General features: G+C 34.0%; 1 protein-coding gene across 5 annotated transcripts in view; it reads right to left on the bottom strand.

The window, feature by feature from the left end:
• The window catches only part of C4H1orf21 (chromosome 4 C1orf21 homolog), a 278,222-nt gene that overhangs the window by 208,659 nt on the left and 42,503 nt on the right, over positions 1-27,060 (bottom strand). For all 5 annotated transcript variants that reach the window (XM_051998791.1, XM_051998789.1, XM_051998790.1 and 2 more), the window contains exon 4: positions 12,545-12,643. The gene's annotated coding sequence lies outside the window, so the exon portion shown is untranslated. The remainder of the gene's footprint in view (positions 1-12,544; positions 12,644-27,060) is intronic.

Raw genomic sequence — 27,060 nt, forward strand, 5'->3', positions numbered from 1 at the left:
CACATATTTAAACAGATCTATATGAGCTACATTTATATGTATGTAATACAATCATCATTAAAATATTTCTCCCAACCAAATTTTTACAGAAAATTGTCAAATCCCTTCTTCTGGAAGACTTCTTTGTGCTTTATCCCCCAAACTGTAAGGGAAAACTAGAATGTTGCTTTATCTCCAATTTACCTTTTGCCTATGTATCAGAGTCCCTTTTTTAGAGGGAAAATTTTTTATGAAACACTGTTGCTTCCAATTAAAAAAAAAAAGTTGTTCTTAAAGAAAAATTCTTCAACAGTACTACTTTGAGTCCTTGATTTATGATTTCATCATCACTGTAGGGAGTGCCCAGTGAAGAAAATCCTCTCTACCAATGTAGAAAAACAATTTTTCTGAATTTTGTAGTTTTCCAGTTGCTTAAGGTACTAAAGAAGAATAAGTAACTAGCTTCAGATCATATGGAAAATAAGTATCACACGTTATTTTTGGATTCAGGGCTCCCTACCTCCAAAATCTGTTAGCTCCATGAAGGAGACCAGGCAATCACTTAAAGGGCCCAAGACAACAGATTTTTGTAAGTGGATATTTAATAAAAATCAAACAACAAAACTGTGAATAGACTCCTGTGAATTACAAATCTTTTACTTCTGATCAAATTCATTAGTTTCTTTTTTCCAGATTGAAGTAAATCTAATAAGGAAGGCAGAAAAAGCCAAAACTTACAGTCACACCCTTGTACTCCTAATATAACAAGCTCAACTTGTTTATCTGGTTCTCTAAATTCATTAAGAATCACAGAATCATAGAGTTTTAGATCTGGAAATTTATTAGAGCAGCTTATTTTTTTTTTTAAAAGAAAAACAAGGGAGCTGAGTCACCAGGTATTCATGTAGAGGAAATCTCAGTGCTTAGTAATAGCATGCTAGGCACACAGTGGGTGTCTAATAAATGCTGCTTAAATGACTGAGTTGTCAATGGCAACACCAAAATTGTTAATGTAAGGATCATACGTCAGAAAGTATTAAGTCAGAAAATGGAGGTGGGTTAGCTTTCCTCTGGACATGTGAAATCTGAGGTTCCTGTGGAACATCCAGTTTAGAAATGTCCTGATGGCAGTTGGAAGGATCAATCTGGAATTCAGTATTATTCAGGCATATGGAATTATCTAAAGAGAAATAACATTTGAAGCTACCAGAAAAAGGCAATATGGTACAATGGAAAGACCACTGGTTTTGGAATCAGTGCTTATTACCATGCAATTGTGTTCAACTCTTCCTGACTATATAGACTGTATACCCATGGGATTTTCTTTAAGTGATTTGCCATTTTCTTCTCCAATATTTAAGCATTTCAATCATTTGGATTAAAGCAAACAGAAGTTAAGTGACTTGCTCAATATCAAATAGCTTGTGTTTGAGGCTGAATTTGAATTCAGGTCTTCTTGACTTTGTACACCTGGGCTCAAATCTTGGACCAGCCATTTATTTGCTATGTTGTCAGGCAAGTCATTCAGTCTCTCTGGCGTTCATTTTCTTCACCTGTAAAATGAGGGGGTTGAGCAAGATGAACTCCAAAACCCCTTTCAAACTATAAATTCTATTGTCTTTCCAACTATGGGAAAACTTGTAAAGAGAGTAAAGAAGATGGCAGAACCCTGAAATGCACCTCCTCTTCCTAAATCTTCAACATTGGTAATAACCTTTCTTCTTAGACCTCACATGAAACATTTTTGGAAACTCTAAAGCATTTACAAATATGTTACGATTAATAAGAGTATGAATAATGCTAAACTCAATTTAGTGTGATTATAAAATAATATCAAGTCTTAATTAATGATCCAAGTTCAATTAATGTAATGCAAAAGAGCTCATTCAAGGGATTCAATGTACCACTATACTTTCATTTTGTATTCACTTATTATTGTGTTTGGATATGATGCATTGCAAAGTCGTGTGAACTATTTTTTAAACAGCCCTCAATAAAATGGACAAAAGGAAGAACACTTCAGATGGAAACACTGCCATTATTATTAAAAAATAAAGGCTTGTTATTATATTAGGACAAAAATTTGATATAACTGAACAGCATAAATAAAAGATCACGGTAATTCTAAAATAGGGCAAGATATTGGAATGCAAGAATCTAGGATACAGAATACTATAAAACACATTGGACAGAATTATACCCTTTTTGTGGTTTGCAAACTACAATAAGGAATATTTTTCAATGAAAGAAATAGAACATATTTTAGCTAGATGAATTGATGATGGTAATAAAAAAATCAAATTTCTCTTTAACAGGAAGCAACCATTAAGACAAAAATTTTGAGTTTATTTAAAGCAAAGAAAAAAAGCAGAAATGAAGTATATGGTAAAAAAAAAAAAAAATTCCATTGTAAGCACTGTTTGCTTTGATCACTTTTAAAAATTGAATTCAATTGCATAACGTTAAAATTGCTAGAGTGGCAGTCAGTGCAGATGAGGACACAGGAGCTAAATATTCTTATGTCTTGAAATAACTAATCAAAGAAGGTGGATACTGTGCTGAACATATTTTTAACACGAATGAAATAATATGGATGAAATTCTTTTTAGGCTAAACTTGCAATTTTCTAAACATATTACCATATTTTTCATGCTGTACAAGAAAAATCAGACCAAAAGGGAAAAAGGAAAAAAAAGTAAACAACAACAAAAAAGGTGAAAATATTATGCTTTGACTCAGTCTCCATAGTTCTCTGGATGCAGATAGCTCTTTTCATCATGTCTATTGGAAATTCCTTGAATCACCCTATTGTTGAAAAGAGCCAAATCCAGCACAGTTGATCATGACATAATCTTGTTGTTGCTGTGTACAATATTCTCTTGGTTCTAACTCATTCTCTCAGTATCGGTTCATGTATGTCTTTCCAGGCTTTTCTGAAATCAGACTACTCTTTTCTTACAGAAAAATAATATTCCATTATGTTCATATACCATAACTTATTCAGCCATTCCCCAACTATTAGGCATCCACTAGATTTCTAGTTCCTTGATACTACAAATAAGGGCTATCTAAACACTTTTGCAAATGTGGGTTCTTGTCCCTTTTTTATGCATACCCAGTAAAGATACTGCTGAATCAAAGAGTATGCAATTTTACTGCCTTTATCAGAAACATTGGATGTAGACACTTTTCTTCTTCCCTTCTAATCTAATCGACTTTGTTAACGTAAAACCTTTTTTTAAATTTAATATAATCAAAGTTATCTAATTCTTCTTTGGCCATAAATTCCTTCTTTCTCCTTAGATCTGAGATAGACTATCCTTTGTTCTCCTAATTTGCTTATAATATTCACCCTTTATATCTAAATCATGAACCCATTTTGACCTTATCTTGGTATGGAGTGGTATTGTGTGGGTCAATGCCTAGTTTCTACCATACTAATTTCCAATTTTCCCAACAATTTTTGTCAAATGTGAGTTCTTATCCAGAACCTGGGGTCTTTGGGTTTATGAAACATTAGAACACTATAGTCATTGACTATTGTGTCTTGTGAACCTAACCTATTCCACTGATCTATTACTCTATTTCTTAACCAGCACAAAATGGTTTTGGTGATTGCTGCTTTATAATATAGTTTTAAGTCTAGTACAGCCAAGCCACTTTTATGGATGAAATTCTTAAAAAAAAAAAAAAAAAAAAAAGGAAGAAAAGAAAAGGATATCTAAGAATTAATATTTTTAAGAAAGAAAAAAAATCAGGATTTTCAAGTATCTAAGGATGGCCTAACATTTTTATTACATATTACATATTACTAACATTTTTATTGTGATGTAAGGAAGAAAGAATTTTAAACTCAAACTAGTGCTTGTTCATTGGTCTCTAAACCCATATGTTCTGAAAGACTACAATCATTGATCATTTCCAGTTCTTCATGACTAAACATGTTTTAAAGACTAGTTTTCAAGTTAACCCAACTGTTAAAAAATATTGCAAAGACAACAATATCATGTTAAAAGCATTATTGATTTTAGATAATGCCCCAGATCATTCTTCTACACTAGTTCAAGTATGAGAATGTAAAAGTGCAAATTTACTGAAATGTGGATAAAACTCCCTGTACTTACCAGCATATGTATAAAGATTTTTAAAAAGAGAAGACAGCACAGTTATACTACTAAAATATTATAAATAATAATACAATTTTTTCATATCAACTTAAGTTTCTCTTTAAGTACAATATTTAGTGATTTTTAAAATTTTGCTTTCTATAATTAGTTACTTTGTAATAAACCTGAATGAGATATATATTTTATAATTTACTCTCATACTATGATAATAAATATAAAAAACTTTTTTAAAATTTCATTGCATATTTCCATTGGGCCAGAATCAATTACAACAGTATAAATATAATGTAACTACTTCACAGGATCCATTACCAAATTGACATTTAGGCTGTATATTACAATTAGTTGTCAAGTATTTTAAAGCATTTACTATGTTCCATGAACTGCTTAGTGCTAAGAATGTACATACAAGCAAAAGAAAAATAGTTTTGACTCTCCAAGGCTTACAACCTAATTGGGGGAAGACAATACATTAAAAAAAAGAAATTGAAAGGGAAAATCAGGAGAGAAAAGGAGCACACACTAGGTCATGATAGAGAAAGAAGGATCAAAATTCATTGAAGAATGAAAGGAATAAACTTGGCTGGCCCTGGGCACTTTACAAACTTTTGTTAATATGCTATCCCCTCAGCAAACTATAAACTCTGTGATGTCAAAGACAATCTGAGTTTTCATCTCTCCCAGCATTCATTGCAAAGCCCTTAATAAAAGCTAAATGAATTAAAATAGCCTATATTTCCAAATCATCACTTTCAATTTTGAAATAATTAAGAAAATCAATGATAAAACACTGTGATTTATTTTGTTAATACAGAAATTCTTTTTAAAGGTTACTTTTTAGTCAAATATGGGACATAGAAACTTCTATCCTCCAAATAGTTTGTTTATCAGATAATGACTAAATATTTGTTTAACAGACAATGCAAAACACTGGCTCCATTGATACAATTATAGAGTCAGGGTAGAAGAATGTGGGAGGGAACTCCCAGTTTAAAAAGTATCAGGAATATGTTAAAAATATTTTATAGCATCTGTCAAAAATAGGTTTTTGTTTTGTGGTTTTTTAAAAATAGTCTGAAGGAATTTTCTTTTTCAGTTCCACCAATTTGGGATTATAAATGCACATGTATAAAACATGTATAACCAGAATTGACAAGGAATAAAGTAATTGCCAAGATAATGCAAAAAAAAAAAACCTCAAAAAACAAAAAACTTCATTTAACTCAACTGTTTTAAACTTTTTTCCCACCAAGGCTTTCATCAGAATTAAAGAAGGGGGCAGGGGAGTAGATTTGGCGTGCATTTCACTCCTCTTCCTTTTTTTAGTCTAACCCTGGAGAGGGAGAAGGGGAATGATCAATAGTTATAAATTAGACAAAAACTGGAGGGAAGAAAAAAAAAACAAAAAAACAAGAGGCCAAACTAAGCCACAAATTGGATAATCAGTTTCTAAATAATTAAGCTGGCACAACAGCACTGGTTAATCTTCATTTATTATAGGGTTCCTTTATGAATGGAGCAAATGTAGGCTTTAAAATACTTGAAAAGCATAATTGAGGGGAGGGATTTAATGGGCTTCATTTTTTTGTAGATGTTAACTCATCTTTAACAACTTCAGATTAAGAGACATAAAGGAGAAAAGCTCCAATGTGTGTGCCAACATGAAACAGATCTTAGGGCCAAACAAGAAATCATTCCTTAAACATGGTAAGCAGAATGAGGAAAACAGGTAAGTACAAAACTGCTTAGTATCATTAAGAAAAGACAGACACTGAACAGACCTTGGATAAGATTCAAAGATGAGTATGTGAATGCCTTTCCCTCAACAGGGTCCTAAAATTCTGAAATTAGATTCTAGCAAATGCTACCTTTTCTTTACATAAAGTTAAAATGAACATATCTAGAATTTATAGAGCACTTTAAAGTTTACAAAATCATTTGTAAACATTATGCCACTTGATCCTCACAATAACCATGCTTTTACTATACGTTCTATTGCTGATGAGGAAAAACACATTAAAGTTGAATGACTTGCCCCAGTATCACAACTAGTGAGTGTGTGAGGCTAGATTTATCCAGAAATGTTTGGTCCCATCTAATTTGACAAGTTACTCACAATACAGCAAAGTATTATTTTCAAAGAAATTATATAAAGATGACAATCAAGAAACAAAGTTCCAAATGTTACTGTACAGAATTCTATTTTTACTCACAAAGTTATATTTCTGTAAACAGCTTTTTGCAAGGCTCAACTCAGGTTGATCAGGAAACCTTTCCTGATCCTGAAAGTTTTTAATTCTCTCTTCTTCCTCAAATTATACTATAGTTATTTCCCTGTAGTGGGAAGTAAGCTCCTTGAAGGAAGGGCCTGGGTTTCATTTTGTTTTTGTGCTTTGCATATGGTAAGTATGTATAAATACTTGTTGAATTGAATGAATTACAACTGATTTTTACACTGGTTCATTGTGTGAGTTTGAACATGCAAATTTCTCATCTCTCAAAGTTTCTAAGAAAGTAAATAAAATCAATTTCCTTTTCTACTCTTTTAGCCTAAACCTTGACTCACCATGTCAGACATCATTGAGGATTCACTCAGTTGGAAGATATTTATTGTTTTCTGGGGTTTTTCACACACCTTAGTTATGACAGTTTTACCAATGGAAAGCAATTCAGCATAAGGAAGATCTACCTTACATAACATCCTAGATTAAGTTGCTGAAGTATCAAAGAAAACTTTATTATGAGTATTCCCAATAGCATGGAGTATATATGAGATCACTCTTGGGTCTAAAAATGCATGCTGGAGTAGCCTGTGAAGGAAGCTATACGTTTATAATAAAACACTGCATTTCTTTTGACTAAATTATTTCTCTTTGGTTAGAACCATAAGAACAAATTTAATTGAAAGAACATGCAATTAAAAGAACATTTTCATTATAAATGCATAACTTCCTTCACAGGATATGGCTTACACATAGTTTAGACTATGTATAATTTCATGTATATTGGATTCTCACCATTGTACATTCCATACTATTAGGACTGTTTTATAATTTAGTTTTCTTTTATGTTATTAACTAAATTAGCTATGCAACCATAAAGAATAGGGTCTACTAAATTAATCATCAAATTGGGACTGAAGAGACTTGAATTTCAGTAATGGTCTTACTTTCTGACCTTAGAATCATTATCTGATATAAAATAACAGTGACTAGGAATACTAGATGATCCTGGGACAAATTCTGCCCAAGAAAGGAGAGATAATACAACATCCCCAACATTTGGCATGGCCAGGAACACCTGAAGCTGTTAATACACACTGAAACAGACTGAGCTACCAAAGGTACTCTTAATAAGATTTGAAAGGAAATGGTCCCTCTCTTTCTTTGTCCCTCATGTTCGGTTCAACTCAGACCATTCTTTTTCCTTTTCTATTTTCTACTCTCTTTTTGGGACTTTCACAAGTCACTGTGGCAAATGAAGTGACCTATTCCCTATCATTCTGTAGTCTTCACCAGCACCCAAACTTCCCTCTTCCTGGGATGAGTGAAGAATAATGAAACACGAGGCTTGAAAACAGTGGTCTCCATCTACAGCAGGAAGGAATTGGGTTTGACATCCAGATGATCAGATCATAGGCAAAGCCTTGCCTGTCCTCCACCCCCACATTCCACTTCTGTTTTACTCTCTTCCCTCCCTCCAACTGCCATCATCCAATGTTCTGTATCTCATAGGGATACTCAAGATAAAAGAAATATGGTAGAAGAGCTCTGAGCTTTACAGAAGGGACTCGGCAAATATAATCATATCTTGATCACTTCTAACTGCAAAAAGTGAAAGCAGTTTTTGAACAACTTTTATATAAGCAGAGAAGGGCTGAAATTTCTAGCAGCCTTCATGGGGAATGAAAGAAATACCATGACAGTTCAACTGAAGCCATTTCTATGCTAGGTCATTTTTGGTATAAATGCCTTAGCTCCAAAAGGATGCTAAACAATAAGACTAACACCAGCAGGAGTTCTTATAGTACTTCATGGAACTCCAGAATAAGGAAGCCAAGAAGCCAGCAGGTCCAATTTATGATCAATCAAGATTTCACTCTGGGAATCTTACCATTTTATGTTGTGAACCCCTTTGACAGGCTGGTGAAACCTGTGGACCTTTCTCAGTATAATATTTTTAAATACACAGAAAAAAATTCATAGAATTACAAAGGAAACTGCCAAGTCAAGAAGTGTTTAATAAGTGTCAGCCATATGTTGACGCCAAGTTAAGAACCTGTCTTGGGGAGAGAGCACCTTGTGTTTAAAAACACTTTTCCTCATAACAACTCCATGAAGCCAATTATTAATTAATTCTACTTTGATAAGGAAACAGAGAAATTAAGTATCTTGCCAATGTAAGTCAGATACTCAGTGATAAGTAACAGTTAGGACCTAAAACCAGTTTGGGTACCAGTTCCGAAGAAGAGTTCTTTCCAGACCCTTATAGTTGACTTAGCTGACAAACTTAAAACTGCCTCTGGCCAAGCAAAGACCAGACAGGCTAATTAAAATGTCTCCTATAGCACTAGGTTGAAAGTTGTCCACGAATCAAGTACCACATTAACTGATTTCAATACCAAGGACAGTGGACCAGTAAAGATTCTCAAATACCAGGAATTTGGCTGCCCCACTCAATGACCAATTTAACCCTCTGTTGTTTGAATGATGTAGATCAAACCTATCACTGATCATTATGAATCTATATATTAAAATTTTCTTAGCACCTTCTTGACTGGAAAGAGCTTCCAGATTTTCCCCAGGTAACACAGTTATGAGCCCATAAAGGTACCTGCTTCATGGGGGAGTTAGATATAACAATGTATGACTATACAAAATTCTTTACTAATCATTAACTGAGGACAAGGCAGCAGGGATTTTTTTTTTTTCAAAAACTAGACTTAAATTAAATATTCAATAAAACTTTCATGGATAGCGCTTCTAGGTTTTTTTTTTTTTCCTTTTCCTTTATTTTAGAATTTTATATTTTAAGTTCAAAGAGCCAAAATTAGATTGCATATAAAAGTCAAGAGCACCTTCTGTTATGTTCTTTTAAATAGAAATTTGAAATTTTTTATTTTATTTCTAATCACGATGATAAAATTTAACATGTTGTTTTCTTGGGCTCAGCAATGGAAAGAAATTCTCAACTGCCAGTGACACAAAGCAGGTAGTTCAACTAACAGGAACATCTGGAGGAACTAACTCTATGGGGAAATCCCTTTTCCATTCAAAGTTTATATCCATGACCACAGTCACACAGACAAATATCTCCTTATCTTATTACTTCATAGCCATCATTAATACATCGTATAAAAAGCACTGCCTAGTGCTTTACCTCCCTTAACTCATTTGATCCTGACAATAACCCTGAAAGACAGATGCTGCTTATTATTACCATTTTACAGATTAGGAAGTTGAGAATATGTGACCTTGCCCATTGTCACATACCTACTAAGCATTACAAGCAGGATTTGAACTCGTCTACCCACCTATGTACATTACACAGCTACATATATTGTATAGCATTAATAATCAAAAGACCAAAGACTAGCCCTCTCTCTATGGATATACTTGTCAAAGATCTTGTCATATTTTAGTTTATCAGCCATTACATCATATCCCAGTCAAATTCCAATTTTCCTCTTTTTAGTATGTTTAACCCATCAATAAACATAAACTATGATGCTAAAATAATACATCTCATTTATTGGCACTTCAAAACTTGGAAATCTCAATGAATGTTGTTCCCTTCAAAATAGCCACCTCATTAGATTATATATTAATATCAAAATATCATAGCACTAATTTTTTAGACTGTCATTCAAAGGACACTACTTTTTAAAAAACATTTTCCATAGGGGCACATATTCATCCTTTGGTGAATCATCAATATTTTTAAATGGTCAAAATTCATTTAGACTTAATTGTAATGAATGAAGTTGAGGATGAGGTGAGGCAATGCTACTTTTCGGGGTCAAAGTCAAAGAAATGTGAATTATCTTTTTTGGTGACATATAAACTAATAATTCAAGAGAGAAGTATAGCCTTCCTTACAATGAACTGGTGAAAAGTGAAGTAAAAAGAATCAGGAATACAATACAAAGCCAGAAAATACTGACATCATTTGGTTTAAAACAAATAAAAATTTTCAATCAGAAATTTTTGGGGAACTTTTTAATTTACCTCAAAGTTGTTAAATTTCTATTTGAAAGGGGGAGGTAAAATCATTTGCTTTTATGATTTAAATGAATTCTAGATTTGGGCTGAATTAGATTTCTAACAAACCTGAGTAATCTAAGAAACAACCTTCTTCTTTCTTTGTTTTTAAAGGAGATAGAGACCTCAATATTAAGGAGGAAATTATATAAGCAAAACACTTAAATCTCTTTGGCTACTTAGAAAAGAACTTCAAAAAATTTACAATAGGAAAAATTTGCAGTTTTCTCAACCCATTACAAGTTTACTTCCCTGCTAAATATTTCACTATCCAAAAATACTTGAAATTTTTGAATTTTTGACTTTTATTTATTCACCCATATAACATTCTCAGAGAGATTTTCATTTAAATTTATTTCATCACTTAATCTATTTTAGGGAATATGATTTTCCTTTTTTTTTTTTTCCTACATGGAAACTAGTTACTTTCTACTTTGTATAAGACAAATCTTTTCTTCTCTAATGAAGATTATTTACTCCTGTCGCTCCCTATCACCCCCAGGATCATATAGATAGAAATCTCTTTTTTGGCATTCAAAGCCTTTCATAATTTACCCCACCTCTTCACTCTTCTTATAGTTTACACTTCCCTTTCTAACTCCCATACTCTTTGATCCAACAATATAGTCCTCACTTTGCTATTCAGCTCCACTTAATCCACCAGAATTCCAAAAGATTTATGATGAAAAATCACTATCCACTTTCAGATAGAGAACTAACTAAATAGACTCAGGGTATAGATGAAAGTATTTTAGAAATGCTATCCACTTACAAATAGAAAACTAACTATTTAGAGTATAGATTAAAACATTTCTTTCTTTCTCATTATTTAAACATTTTTTTCTTGAAACATGGCTACTTGGAAATTTGCATGACTTCATTTTTGTAATGAGGTTTGTATTTTTTGCCATCTCAGTGGTAGAAAAGGAGATGTTACCTATTTTTTATATAATCCATGACTTAAGAATGATTTGGGTGTTAACAAAAACAGGTCATGAACTGGATTTGGCTTTGGGGTGTTCTTTGCTGATTCTTAGACTAGAATACTGGGCCCAATTCAATCAGGTATAATAGTATATGGAATATGAGTTTTCCACAAATGGAGCAAAGGTTGGATAATGTCTATTAACTATATCATAGAAGTAATTCTTAGATTAGACTAGATGGTCTTTAAGGTCCCTTCCAAACTTAGATGTGATTTAGGATCTCCATTTTACAAGCCCATCCTGAAAGATGTTTTTGCTTAGAATGAAGGTGTTGTCATTTAGTGTAATAGAAAAGTATTCAGAAACATTAATAAGCTAATTCATTGGACTAAGAGCAAAAGTTTCAAAAACTTTTAAATGACAAATATCTCATGGTCTACTTTAAAGAAGCATATCAAAGCACTTGGAACAATGTACATAAAAATGATTTTAAATTTATTTCAATTCTTATTTTAAGTTAAGCAAAGCTGGATAGCTGGTATATATGTTAGTGAGTCATTTCCTACAGTTTTCACTAATAAAGAATAAATAGTATTACTATTTTGTTTTAAATAAGAACATATGCAACTAAAAGATGTGTCTGATCATGTCACTCTCTTACTCAAGAATCTTCAGCCACAGTCTTTAGGATAAAGTACAAACTCCTCCTACTCACCATTTAATGATCTTTATAATATGGTTTCAACCTATCTTTCTAAACTGACTCACCATTACTCCATTCACATACTCTAAGCTTCAGCCAGTGTATTCTATTTATTATAGTATATAATGTTCAATTTTCCATCTCCATGGCTTTTTATGAACTATCCTACAGTTTTGAAACGTTTCTCCCTTTTCACTTATAATTCTTGGACCCCCAGCTCCCATCAAAGCTCAGTTCAAATGCTACCTCCCTCCCAAGGCCTTACTGCATGTGTCCTCATCATTTTAGTGCTGTGCTCAACAAAGCCCTTATTGCATGTGTCCTCATTATTTTAGTGCTCTGCTCAACTTTTCCTAGCTGGAGTTATAATGAATTCCTCACAACCTTGGTCTCTTCCATCTGACTTCTTCATATAAAATTCAACCCGCTCATATATTATTTCAGTGATTTTTAAAATTATAAGCAACCTAGAAATGTAGTTAGCCAATGATATTTTGCCTCTTTAAAATACATTTCCCAGAAGGAGAAACAAATTCCCATCATACATACATTCAGTATGGAGTCCAGCACTGTCACCAAATGAAGCTCTTTGCCAAACAAAACCAGTTAACGGAGTTTTCTGGAAGAAGCATTCAACAGGCAAATGACCTGAAGAGGATAAAAAGAACCAGTATAATAATAAGTGGGAACATCAAATTTACTTTAAGTGTTTTCACAGATTTGAACAAAAGGAAAAAATTAAACAATAATTTACAAAGCTAAACAATATTAAAGTACCAATATTAAAATATCACAATATTAAAAGTAAAAGTTAACATAGTCTTACAATAACATATTAAGGTTTATAAAACATTATATACATATCTCTCTTATTTTGACTCTTTTAACTAATCTATGAGATAAGTATTTAAATCTTTATTATCCCCAAGCACAGATGAGCCTGAAACTCAAGAATAATTGAGGGACTTGCCTAAGAATTTCTGATTCCCTATCTATTTGTCTTTTTCAACCTCAAATTATACATAATGAAAATAACAGATTGGGAGGTTAGGAAATTTTCATTTGAGTAAACAGTGAAGTAACTGGGAAAAAAATTCTTGTCCAGTTTCAACCAGTGAGTTGAGTTCAATTTGTATTGAATTAAACTTATACTCACTTCATAGAATGTTTCCAATTTTTCAATCACATTCATTAGACTCCTACTACATACACAGCAATAAGGATAACAAAGAAAAGAAAAAAAAAAGAGTGCTCAGTTTTCAAGTTTGTCCAAAATAATAGGTACTGGTTAGCCTGCTAATCGCAGCTAGAGGTGGTACAACAGTGGACAAAGGGTTGCACCTGAAATCAGGAAGACCTAGGTTTTAAATGGCCTTGAGGATCTACTAACTATATGTCATCAATCAAAGTACTTAACACCTCCATCTGCCTCAGTTTTCTCATCTCTAAAATGGGAAAAATAATAGTACCTATCTTTCAAGGTTGTTTTGAGGATAAAATGATAACACTTGTAAATATAAGATTTGAAAAGCACTTAGTAAACTTTCAAGCGCTATATAAATATACATACTTTTCCTGCTGCTATTCCTATCCTATTATTATCTGTGAAGACCAAGTTAGCACCCTGGATACCTTAGAATCAGCTGGAGTCAGGATAAACAAAAATCCTTAAGTCTTTATTCTTGATCTTAAGGGTAGAAGTGAACAGGATGCATGCAGGACCTTCCTTCTCTTCCTCTACAGCCAAAGTAACCCTGGCTAGTCTTACTCCAACCCCTAGCCCCTCCTACAATTCTCTGTATACACCAATTATCGAGCCAGCACAGGATAGTGGGAAGGGCCATTTTCTAAGCATATGCCCATAGAGTATTGTCCAATCAGTAGTTAACCTTAAGTGCTCGGTTGTCCATCCTCAGTGCATTAACTCAGAGTTTCAGCCCTCTACATCTCCCACTTTCTTTTGTTTTAGAACACAGGTGGTCATGCCATCCCTGACCTCTCAGGAAAGGAGGTGAAAGCACCAAAAAGGAGGTGATCATGTCCCCATTCCCCGACTTCTCAGGAAGAGATGAAAAGCACCAAAGGGAAGTGGGGGTTGCTAGCAGGTCTCTAGGCTGAAAGGTCTTAATTAGAAACAGGTATGCACAAACCCATCAGCATGGGAGGTATTACACAAGCACACAGCAATAACGCAGAGGCTCTTAGTGATGACTCTCCCCACAGTCAGTGCAGGCTTGATGTGGTATAACAAACATGAATTGTACACGCAAGTAGTGATATAACAAACAATATAAATCAACATGGTGTTGTAAAAGATTGCCAGAAGTCCTAGAAGGAGGATATGTAAACAGCAGTCACACATATGCCTTCTTCAGCAGCCAAGAGATAGTCCAAAACCAATCTATTGTCCATTGCTTCATGTGTCAGGGAATCCAATGATTCCTCCCAAGTTTCTGAAGTCCTGCAATAGTCTTTTTATGTGTTAGGGAATCCAATGATTCCAGCAGATTTTGAAGTCCTGCAACAGTCTTATCACGTCTCAGAGAATCCAATGATTCCTGAGAGTTTTCAAGTCCTACAACAGTCTTATGTCTCAGAGAATCCAATGAGGGTTTTCAAGTTCTACCACAATCTTATCGTGTCTCAGAGAATCCAATGATTCCTGAGGGTTTTCAAGTCCTACAACAGTCTTATCATGTCTCAGAGAATCCAATATTCCTGAGGGTTTTCAAGTCCTACAACAGTCTTATCATGTCTCAAAGAGTCCAATGATTCCTGAGGGTTTTGAAGTCCTACAACAGTCTTATCATCTCTCAAAGAATCCAATGATTCCTGAGGGTTTTGTCCAATTGGTAGTTAGCCTTAAGTGCTTGGATGTCCGTCCTCAGTGCATCAACTCAGAATTTTAGCCCTTTACAATTATTGTTATTAGTCTTGCAGTATATATTTAAGAAAGGGAAAGAATAAGCTAAAAACTACTTGCTCTCCACACAACCTTGAAAAATAACTAACTTTCTTTTGGGGCTTCAGTTTTCTCATTTGTAAAATGATGGGGTTTCCCTAGAGGGAAAGATGACAGGTAAAGTATAATTGTTACAAAAACATTCCCCCTGACTGAAGGTGGAGTACAACACAGTATTTCCCCCTTTTTGTTGTCTGCTTGCTTGTTTTTTTTTTCCTTTCTCTTTTTTTCCTTTTTGATACAATTTTTCTTGTGCAGCATGATAAATGTGGAAATATGTTTAGAAGAATTACATATGTTTAACTTACATTGGATTACTTACTGTCTAGAGGAGGGGGAGGGAAAGAGAAAAATTTGGAACACAAGATTTTGCAAGGGTGAATGCTGAAAATTATCTTTGCATGTATTTTGAAAAATAAAAAGCTATAATTATTTTTTAAAAATCAATCAAATAAACAAAAATAAATCTCTCCAAAATCTAATACATTTTACCACATGTAAATACCAAATCCAGGGTAAAGTGGGTTAAAACTTAGTAAGCACATGTATTCAGCATCTCATTCACAGTCTCCTCTCTAATCCTTCCCCTCATGGTAGGAAACTCTGAGGTACATACCGATACTCAAAATACCCAACAATAATAAAACATCTTTACTTCCCAGTTTCTCAATTTGCTTATTTCTCCCAACCTACTCCCCCTTTCATACCATCTGCTCAGCTATGGGTATAGATGGTCATATCTTTGATCTTGCTATAACCCAAAAATGTTTCACCTTCCATCTTTATTAACTCTGAATATAATCTTTTGTTATTTTACCCTTTCTTCTGCCTTATAATCGCTAACCATAATTTAATCCTCTGTTACCTCCATAGTTCTCTCCATTCCTCTCTTCTTTCCCAGCTCTAACTGTCCATACTTTCCTTTCTACATCTTGACCCCTGGGAGGAGATTCAGTGCAGCTTGGATTATTCTCTTTTCCCTACTCCTTTCATACCTTCACCTTTCTTAATTTCTGCTTAATTTAAATTTTGGATTTCATCCTGAGGTTCTGCTCTAATTTATATGCCATTGAACTCCAATGAAGGAATTCAAAAAAACATACTGACTGGATCTACTACATATTTATGGTATGTAATATAAACTGGCCCAAAGTGTAGCAAGGTAATGTTTTTATATGTTCCCTATTCAATTCACACTCATCATAACTGGTTTTCCAATCTTTTCATGTCTCCTCAAACTTTCCATCCTTGTCCACTACCATTCTGAGTTAAGAATCTTACCCTCACATTGAAGTCATTTACCAAACTTTATTTTCTCCATACTTCCTCATCTCATATCACTCAGATACTTTCTTCCTCATTTACTCTTTTAACCATCTCACATAAAAAGGCAGTCTTTCCATTTACAACAACAAACCCCTCCATATGCACAAGTGATCCCATTCCATCCCATCTTCTCCAGTAGACTGACTCCTCTGTCATCTCTACTCTTTCATTAATCATCAGTTTGCCCTTTCACTGGCCACTTCTATGTGCCTCCAAAATGCACAAATGTCTCTTCTATTCTAAAAACAAACAACAACAACAACAACAACAACAACAACAAAACTTCTCAAATGTTTCATCAAAGTCCAATAGTCATCACCCTAGATTTCTCATCTCTTTTCTATCTATTATTGCTGTTATTGTTTGTATTTTATTCTTTTAAAAAAACCCAATGACATCAAAATGGTGATGATTTGACTTTTGAGTGAATTAAATCTTTGAGAAGGCTCTCCATAACTGACAAACTTCTTTTCCTCTAACTGTCTACTTAAGTTTCTGCAGCCTAGATAAGAAGCCAGATTAAGAAACCCTTTCTTTCAATTGGTGATTTAAACAGCTCCCATGGATTCAATGATAATCTTGGAACTGATGATTTTCAACTACTTATTCAGCCCTAATTTCTCTCCTGACCTCCAGTTTCCAGTTGCCTATTGGATAACAAACTTGATGTCTCATAGACATCTAAAAACCTTTTTGTCCAAAACTGATTATATTATCTTTTCCCAAAATGTTGTTCTCTTCCAAATTTTACTATTAATTTTAGGGATATCACTATCCTCTTAGGTACTCCAGCTCCCAACAAAATTGTTATCCTCGGCTCTTCACTCTACTTCACCATCCATATCCAACTATTGATAAATCTTGTTGATTCTACCTATTCAATATCTCTCATTATATACTCCCTTTTCTCCTCCAATATTGTCACCATTTTGGTGCAGAGTCTCAATACCTCATATGTGGATTACTGCAATGGCCTGTTGGTTGGTCTCCCTCACTCAAGTCTTTCCATATTCCAATCCTTATCCCCTTATTGCCAAAATGATCTTAAAATATAAGTTTGACTATATTATTATTCCATTAATACAATAAACTTCAATAGTTTCCCATGAGTTTCAAGGTCAAATATAAAATCCTTCATTTGCCTTTTAAAGACCTTCATAACTGGCCCCCTTTCTACCTCTCAAGTCTTATTTCTTCAAGTCTATTTTATTCTCTCCATATATTTTAACATCCAGTGACCCAGGCATTCTTGGTTGTTCTTTGCAGTACACTCCATCTCCCGGTTCAATGCATTTTATCTGACTATATCCCATGCCTGAAATTCTCTTTTTCCTTATTTCCATCTCCTGACTTTTCTTTTTATCATTTATTTTAAATGAAGAGGAGAGGAGGCATGTGACTGAATAAATCAATCAACCCCAATTTTATGCTGTGATCTCTAATTCCATTCCCCCCTCCCTATGTCTAGTGTATCTCCTTTAAGCAAAATTCAGATTCTTACAAATCTCATTTTTAGGGGGAAGGGATTTCCAAAGTAAGCAACTAGTTTAAACCCTCCCTCCAAGGGGTCTTTATCTTTAAAAGAATTTGTTAACCCAAAGGGATTTGTAACATGTTTCTGGAAGCTATTTTTGAAAGGGATAAAGGGAGAAAAAGGATGGAGGCCTAAAGTAAGAGAAAAGAAAATTAGCAGAGTTTAAACTATGCCCAGAGGGTGATACGAAGGTAAACAAAATGTCTTCACTCTTAAGAAACTTAAAACATCTAGACTAGAAAAGGCAGCATGAATTTCTCTTTCATTTCTGCAACAAAAACCCAGAGAAAAGGACCTGTATGTGCAAGAATGTTTGTGACAGCCCTCTTTGTAGTGTCCAGAAACTGGAAATTGAGTGGATGTCCATCAATTAGAGAATGGTTGAATAAATTGTGGTATATTAATATTATGGAATATTTTGTTCTGTAAGAAATGCCCAGCAGGATGATTTCAGAAAGACCTGGAGAGACTTACATGAACTGATGCTGAGTGAAATGAGCAGGACCAGGAGATCATTATATACTTCAACAACAATACTATAGGATGATCAATTCTGATGGACATGGCCCTCTTCAATAAGGTGAACCAAATCAGTTCCAATAGAGCAATAATGAATTAAACCAGCTACACCCAGCGAAAGAACTCTGGGAGATGACTATGAACCACTACATAGAATTCCCAATCCCTCTATTTTTGTCTGCCTGCATTTTTGATTTCCTTCATAGGCTAATTATATACTATCAAAATGTGATTCTTTTGTACAGCAAAATAACTGTATGGACATGTATACATATATTGTACTTAAGTTATACTTTAACATATTTAACATCGATCAACCTGCCATCTGGGGGAGGGGATGGTGGGAAGGAGGGGAAATGTTGGAACAAAAGGTCTTGCAACTGTCAATGCTGAAAAATTACCCATGCATATAACTTGTAATTAAAAAGCTATAAAATTAAAAAAAAAAAAAAAAAAAAAAACCAAGAACCCAGAAAGCATTCCAGATAGTTAGCAGTAAGCCAATCTGGCCATGAGTTAAGCTCATACATATCATGCCTGAAGCTACATAGAGGTTTTTATTGTTTGTCCCTCTCCTCTCTCCTCCCCCTAACCCCCACTCCCACCCACATCTTGATTTCACTGTATCCACTACACAGGTTTACTGTAAGTTTTGCAATTTAGAGACCTGGAAAAAATAAAACCCAAACTACATATTTCCATCAATATGAGGATTGACCTCACCAGTAAATGCCTCCCCTTCCTGTTCCTACAGCCCAAATTCCATCTTTTTTATCTATCAGTAATTTATCATGACTGGCTCAAATACTGTAATTATAGAAAAATGTAGGATTATGCCACAGTTGCGTTATTTTTTGTTAAATGTAGCATGACAAATTAGAATCGGATTAACTTAACTTTGGGCTTGTTCCCTAAAATATTTTCAATTAAGGAATTTCATCTCATAGTCAAGAATTGAAATATTTAGTCATTAATCAGGAGCTTCACAGAACACGAGGATCTGCCCAACAGGCCACATGGAAAGGTTTCCCCAGCAATGCAGATTCACAAGAAAAACTTCTAAAGAGATAATAGGAAGGGAAATAAAGATTAGATTTCCTTAACTTTATTCTTAGGAGGTGAAGAAAACCAAGCAATGATTCTATGTGGCACAACTAAACTACCTTTATGTGATTTGCTTATATGGTAAGAAGGCAGTGTCTTCCACAACTGCATCTATGTAGTAATTATAAATCATTCATTTCAAAAAGAAAGAACTAGATGTATGTCCAGGATCCGGTTGATGTTTGTACTGTCTGAGCATTCAATTCAATTCAAATAAAGCATTTATAAAGTGCCTACTGTGTCAGGTACTGGATTGGGAAATACTAAGACAAAATCCTAAATAATTCTTGCCTTCTCAGATCTCAAGTTCTACCGAGGGCATATGTTCCAGGTACATATAAAGTACATACAAAGAACATGCAAATAATGTCAGGAGGGAGAAATTTTGAATAACTAGAAAGCAGAATCAACAAAAGTTTCTCTAAGGATGGCCTCAAAATGCTGATCACTTAACAATGTTTGCCTCAGTTTCCTTATCTGTATGGAGAAGGAAACAGCAAAACACTTTGCCATTTTTGCCAAGAAAACCCAAATGGAGTCACAAAGAGTAGGACATGACTGAAACTGAACCAAAAAAAAAATGTTGCTTTGGAGAAAGAAATTTGTTTTTAAGTCAAGTGATCTCCTCATCTTGTACTGTCCTATTCTGTGCTTGTCATATAGCTGAAAACTTGCTAGATTATCATGTCAGAGAGTCTTAGTTTGAAGTCTGGCTCTCTAATTTACAATCAATGTGATCCTGAGTAAAAAAAATCAGTATACCTAAGTTTTAGTTTTCTCATTGGTAAAATGAAGATCTTATTCTAGAGAGTTTGTATAATGATATTTCATGAGAATTTTATACATTTATACATCTTATTTTATGCATTTTAAAACAGTATTCTGAAAAAAATTATAATGACTTCACCAGACTGCCAAAGATAGTGTCCATGATACAAAAAAGACTTTAAAACCTAGCACGAATAATTATTTTAAAAAGCAACTTTTTTTGTCTCAATTACCTTGGAGATTTATTTAGAACCACATTACCAATATCATTAACACAAATGCACTGACCAGATCTTTTGTGCATATGTTGAGTATTATTCAAGAAACCCAAATAGGTTGTAAAGTCCTTGAGAGCAGGTCACCACAAATTTTTTAAAATAATATTATTGTAAAAAAAATTTCCCAAAGGGCTCAGCATAATAAAAGAACAACAGTAAAAACCACAATTATATAGTAGAAGCTCACTATTCTTGTGCTAAAAGACAACAAATCCCCATGCTACAAAGACAAACACCAAAAGAGCAAAAAACAAACATATTCAATAAATAAATGGTACTAGCATCAGGATGTCCTCAAAGATGAAACGGTCTTTTCCAATATACTAAACAGAACAGTGACTCAAAAACTTCAGAATAAGGCTTTTAATAAACATCACTGTATCAAATACACATTGCTGTTAAGCTATGTAAAATGAAAAGATCTCAAAATAGAGAGAGCAGTGGAAGAAATCAGCCCCAGAGAGTATGAGGAAAAAAGGCATCCCTGGTATCCTGAAATGCTTTCTGTGAGTGTATTGAAGATGAGCCTACATTTCAGCACCATAAAAAAGATAATCATTTTCATCCCCTGTGTAACAATGTGCTGAACATTAGGCTGTCTGTTAGAGTAACTATAAGCTCTTCATATTAGACTGTCAGAGTAACTGTAAGCTCTTCAAAGATAGAGACTATCTTTTCTCTCTTTTTTGTATCTCTATGGCTAAGCACAGTGGCTGGCACATGGTGGGCAGGTAGTTTTTCAATCATGCCCGACTATTCCTGGTTCCCTCCGGGAGTTTGCTTGGCAAAGATTCTGGAATGATGTGCCATTTCTTTCTCCAGCTCATTTTGCAAATGAGGAAACTGAGGCAGACAGTTAAACAGACTGACCCAGGGTCACACAGCTAGTAAATGTCTGAGGCTGGATTTGAGTTTAGGTTTTCTAGCTCCAGGCCCAGAACTCTATTCACTGTGCTACCTCACTGCTCCAAGCAGTGTTTAATAAATGTTTATTAATTGATCAATTTATTAATAATAGGAAAGTGACTTTTTTCAGCACCATTTCTATCTGAACTCAATGAAATATAAAGACCACAGAACTTTTCATCTGCTTTGTAAGCTAAGACCTCCTCTGACATATGTTGCTTCTCCCTATTATAGGAATTCTTAGACTGAGGTCCACAGACCCAATGGATCTATTAGAGAGATTTCACAAATACATTAACTTGGATGGAGAAAAATGGCACCTTAATTTTTAAGTGAAATTAAGTATTTCTTTCAATTATGAGTATAGGTAACAAACATGATTCTAAGACAAAGACAATAGGCTTTACCAGCCTCTTAGAGGAATGGATCCATACACTAATGGTTAAGAACCACTCCCCTATTAGAATGTGAGCTCGTTGAGAGCAGATATAATCATCTTGTTTTTCTGTTAGTATCCCCAGGCATTTACATATAGTAAATGATTAATAAATACTTTTCATTAATTCCCTTTTTCATTGATTCATTCTTGACTTAAAAGCTTAGCATTCCATGCCCTGTTCCCTCTTATCACTCCATAAACACAATACTCAATAAATCTTCAATGTCCATACAATAAATACTTATTATGCACCTACTATGTACCAGGTACTGATGCTTAGCATGGGGATACAAGAGGCAGCAAAAAACAGTCTGTGTCCTTTGAAGAGCTTACAATAAATCTAACCAGGCAATCTAATGTTTGGTAGATTGTTGTGCAAAGGATGAAAATAATTAGTTTTTTATGGTACTGGAATATAGCCCTACCTTCAGTACAATCACAGAAAGCATTTCAGGATGCCAGGGATGATATGTATTTCTTCCTCTTTCTTTCTGGGATTGATCTTTTCCACTGGCTCTCTCTATTTTGAGAGCTTTTATTCCATATATCTTGAAGGTGATGAGTATTTGATATGGTAATGTATATTAAAAACCTTATTCTTAAATTTTGGTGAATATCTACGGACTGCTGAAAGCCAAAACATTGGCAGTTACTGTCACCTATACACTATTATATTAAATTTAAGCAATAAACTACTTTTTTAAAAATAAAGTATGTTTGATTTGACCAAGTCCTAATCCTTCTGTCCTATGGTTAGCTTGTCCAGAGATCACATTTTACTACAATGCACCAACATTTCTAAATAGTTCTAATCACTTTGCAAACATTAAGGGGGGAAAACCTTATCCCTTTGTCCATTTGGCAGAGGAGCTGAGAAGGTCTGGCAGAGGCTCAGGGAAGTCAGCAGTTTTCCCAAGATTGTCCAAATAAGCTAAAAACTGAAAAGGGGTTGAGAACTTCTTTGAGTTCCAGGCATTTATTTCATAATCCTTCCCTTAGGCTGCCTTTGTATCACTGGCCTATACCATGTTCAAGCTAGCATATACCTCTAAAAATACAACAAGGTGGCAATAAACTTCAACAGGATAAGAATCAATGAAATAGTCTGCCCAAATTAGTCACATTTGTTTTAAAATCTTGGCAGGACTTTTAAATTGCCTGTTAGCAACAAGTCCCGTTTCAACAAGCATTTATAAAGTATTCATATGTAAAAGTCACTGTTCTGAGCACCCAGAATATGAAAACAAAAAAATGAAAAATGGTACCTGACCTCAAAAAGCTTTCATTCAATAACAAAGTTTAAAAAAAATTTTTTTTGGTGAAGTCGACAACCAACCAACAAACATAAACATTTCTATATATGTATATAGAACCTAAAAACAATTTATTTTAAATTTTATATATCTATAGCATATCCAGCTTCCCGTTTTCAAATTATTTAATACATTTACAATAATATCTTCAAAATTATCTAAGTTTTCCTTTGAACCTCTTTCTGTTCTCTTATGTACATTCTTTTAAATGCTTCATTGATGCTTTTTTTTTCTTCTTTCTTTTGGCATCTTTATTAGCCTCTCTCTCCCCATTCTTCCTCTCCCTCCTTATATATAAAATCCACGTATTTGCCATGTCTCAAATCTCATGATTCCTCTAGTTATAGCCTCTTTCTTAGGAGATAGGAAGCATGTTTCATCATGAGTACTCTGGAATCATGGCTGATCACTGAATCAATGTCATTTCTCAAGTCTTTAAAAATCACTTTTCTTTACAATGTTGTAGTCACTAGAAATTATTCCCCAAGTTCTGATCACTTTACTTTGCATCACTTCACATAACTCTTCCTAATATTTCTGAGGGCCACCTCTTTTATTGTTTCTTTTGAAATACTAACATTCACATACCATAATTTTGTTCTGCCATTTTCAAATTGCGAGGCACTAGTTTAAAACCATTTTTTTTTCCCCAAACATTTTCCCCCAAGATTTCCACAGGAAGATACAGAAAAACAAGAAGGTAATTACCCTTATAATAGTGTGGGCAGTGGATTGTACAGATAGGAAAGAACACTAATTTCAAATTCTTTTCTCTGTACAGTTGGTGATTTGGGGCTCAAGCTCAAATGAGAAATTAGGGCTAGATAGACAGACCTGTGAGTCATCTACATAGAAACATGGTTAAATCCAATAGTAGCTGATGAGGTGACTAAAGGATTCAGATATAGAATAAAGATTTTTCATCTGGGGGTATGTAAACTTGATTTTTTAAAAATACCTGGATAACTGTATTTGAATAAATCTGGTTTCCTCTGCAATTCTCCACATATTATTTTATGCATTTAAAAATAATATTATGAGAAGGGGTCAGGTCCAAAGACTTCATCAGAATGTCAAAGGTGTTAAGCAAAAAAGTTAAGAATCTCTTGTATAGAAGAAGAAAAGAACCTTGGGGAAATAACCATAATGACTGGGTATGATATGAATGATTTGCTAGTAAAGAAAAGAGAATAGTTAGGTTAAAAAAAGAATCAGGGGAGAGAAGAGAATATCCAGGGGAAGAAAGAACTATCATGACAAATGCAGAAGGGTAAGTGCTGAAGACAGGGACTGAAAACAAAGACTACCAGATTTGGTAATTAAGAGATCATTGGTATCTTGGAGATAACCATTTCAGCTAAGTGATGAGGTCAGAAGTCAGAATGTAAAAAGGTTGAGCAGTGAATAATCTTTATGATTCCTCTGGGGCATTTTCATTATTAACATCTTTAAGTTAATAGGGAGGTGCAGCCTTAATCTACTCTCTCCCACTATACAAGCTACTGGAAGATCTCAAATCTTATTGGAGTATTTACTGATCAGAACAATACAGACAAAACAAGCTAAAACTTTGTAGTCTATTTATGAGATAGTATTTTGACAATGTACTTTAAGTATATTTCTACATTATTAAAGAAATAAGATTTTTATTTTCTCTGTAGCTACCTCTTGACAACATAGTTTTCATTTTTATTTCTCATCTGTTTGTCTATTTTCCTTGATTTCTACTGTTAAATATCTGATTCTTTCAAACCCAATTCAAATGTTTGCCACTCAATGCCCAAACCTTCTCAATAACTCACTCATGAAAATGAATCAATCAATAATCAAAAAATAAATCAAGAAATATTCATTAAGCACTCACTTTGTGCCACTGTGCTGTGTGTGGGACATACAAAAAGAGGTCAGATAGTCCCTGCTCTCATTGTGCTTACCATCTAATTTCTCTAATTCACTATTATATGATAGTTATTTATATTTATATTTTCTACCCGACTATACCACAAGCTCCATTGATAGCAAGGATTTCTGTCAAAACTTTGCAATTCCCCCTCAAGGTCCAACACAATTTTCTGAAAAGGTGGCTCAATATTTACCTAATGAATCATAGTCTAACTATAAACCTTTTCTTTCAAGCAAAACAAATCCACAAATTGGCCATGTCCAATTTATTTAGTGTGTTTTAAATATTAGAAAATCCTCTATCACCTGAATGTAAATCAATGTCCAAATTGCAGGAGATTCTTAGTGTTGGATATTTATTCTCCACACTCTAGCATACATTCTAGAAATCATCTTAATAGAAAATTTTCATAATTAAGTAGTGTTATACCAATAATAGAGAAGACAGTCTATCAGAATAGCACAAACAAGATAAATAAAAGTAAAGTCTGCTAAGAGCTGCTGCTTAGAATAATATATTATTCAGTAACCCTCAGAAAAGAACATTACATTGGGATCATAGGATTTAGAACTGGAACAGGTCCTAGAAATCAACTGTCTCATTTTACAGATGAGAAAACTGAGAAGCAAAATGATTTGCCTGAAGTAGCAGCACAGGTAATAAATAAAAGAGTCCAGATTGAAATTATATTCAGCTCTCTTTCTGCAACATGATAGCCTCTCCCTGCATTTATGTCAAATTCTTCCCATACATCTCACTAACTACCAGCTAGTATAAAGAACATAAAAACTGAACCAAGAAGAGGGTTCTGGTTCTGGACTTAGGAAGACCAGAATTCCTACTTCTCATACCATTATCTATGTGACCATAAGCAAGCCACAAAATCATAAGTTTAGAGCTAAAATGGACTTTAGAAAGGTCACCCATTAGCTATCTGACCATAAACAAGCTGTAGAAGCTAAAATGGACTTCAGAAAGGTCACCTAGTTTTATCTTATTTTGCAGATAAGGAAACTGAGACCCAGTTTATGGATTTTTTTCCCCATAATCAGGAAGATAGCAAGAGGCAGACACTCTGACCTTTAATCCTTTTTTTTCTACTTTATTCTGCTACTCAGGCGTTTTCCATGTTTCCTGGTCTGAAAAATGGTGATAATATCTGACATAACTACTTCACAAGATTGAAGTGAAAATTCAAGAAAAGATCAATGTAAAGCACTTTGTAAGCCTTAAAGTGATATATAAAATTAAGCTATTAATATTTTTAAGTATAGAGAATTTTCCACACTTTCAATTTTCATTTATACTATCTAGAGCCAGCCTACATTGTTCTCCCAGCTATGATTTTTTTTTTTAATTTTTAATGAGAAAGGAGGAGAGGAGATTCCAATGCAAGGAAACCATTGCCTCCCTTCTTAAAAATATCATTCTCACACATTCACCAATTAGAGATTTATTTGAGTTAAGAGTATCCTTCTTAAAATGCAAATATCCCCTAGAGACTCCAGCCTCATTTATATCTTAGTGGAAATTATAGGAAAATGATCATGATATCAATAGCTAGGTCAGAGCCCAAATCTTCGAGGGAACTGGGATTTTGACTGGCAGGAGCAGGCTAGTCTAGGTAGTAGAAATCTAAGGCCAGCCAGAGAACTTCATTCATCCATTCAAGCACAAAGTGGCAAATGTAGCTAGACCTCCATAGCTTTTCTCATAGATTTCAATACTACCAAAAAGATAATGAGTTTTTATAATACCAACTTACTTTCCAAGTTGCCAGATAGTTTAAGAAGTGGGAAGCAAAAAGATGCACTAGGAGAGTTTCTGCAAAGTGGGAGAGAAACAAGCCTTTAGTTGACTGTCACTAAAGAGTTCTACAAAGGCAATCTTTGCAAGCATCCAGTAATTTCCCTGTGATTTCTCCTTAAAGAGAACTAATCACTAACCTAAGAAACTTTAGTTATGCAGAAAAGATAGTGTCACCATTCATTTATCACTTGTATCATAATTTTT

Source organism: Antechinus flavipes, chromosome 4 (assembly GCF_016432865.1).
Source record: "Antechinus flavipes isolate AdamAnt ecotype Samford, QLD, Australia chromosome 4, AdamAnt_v2, whole genome shotgun sequence".
NCBI classification, from domain to species: domain Eukaryota; kingdom Metazoa; phylum Chordata; class Mammalia; order Dasyuromorphia; family Dasyuridae; genus Antechinus; species Antechinus flavipes.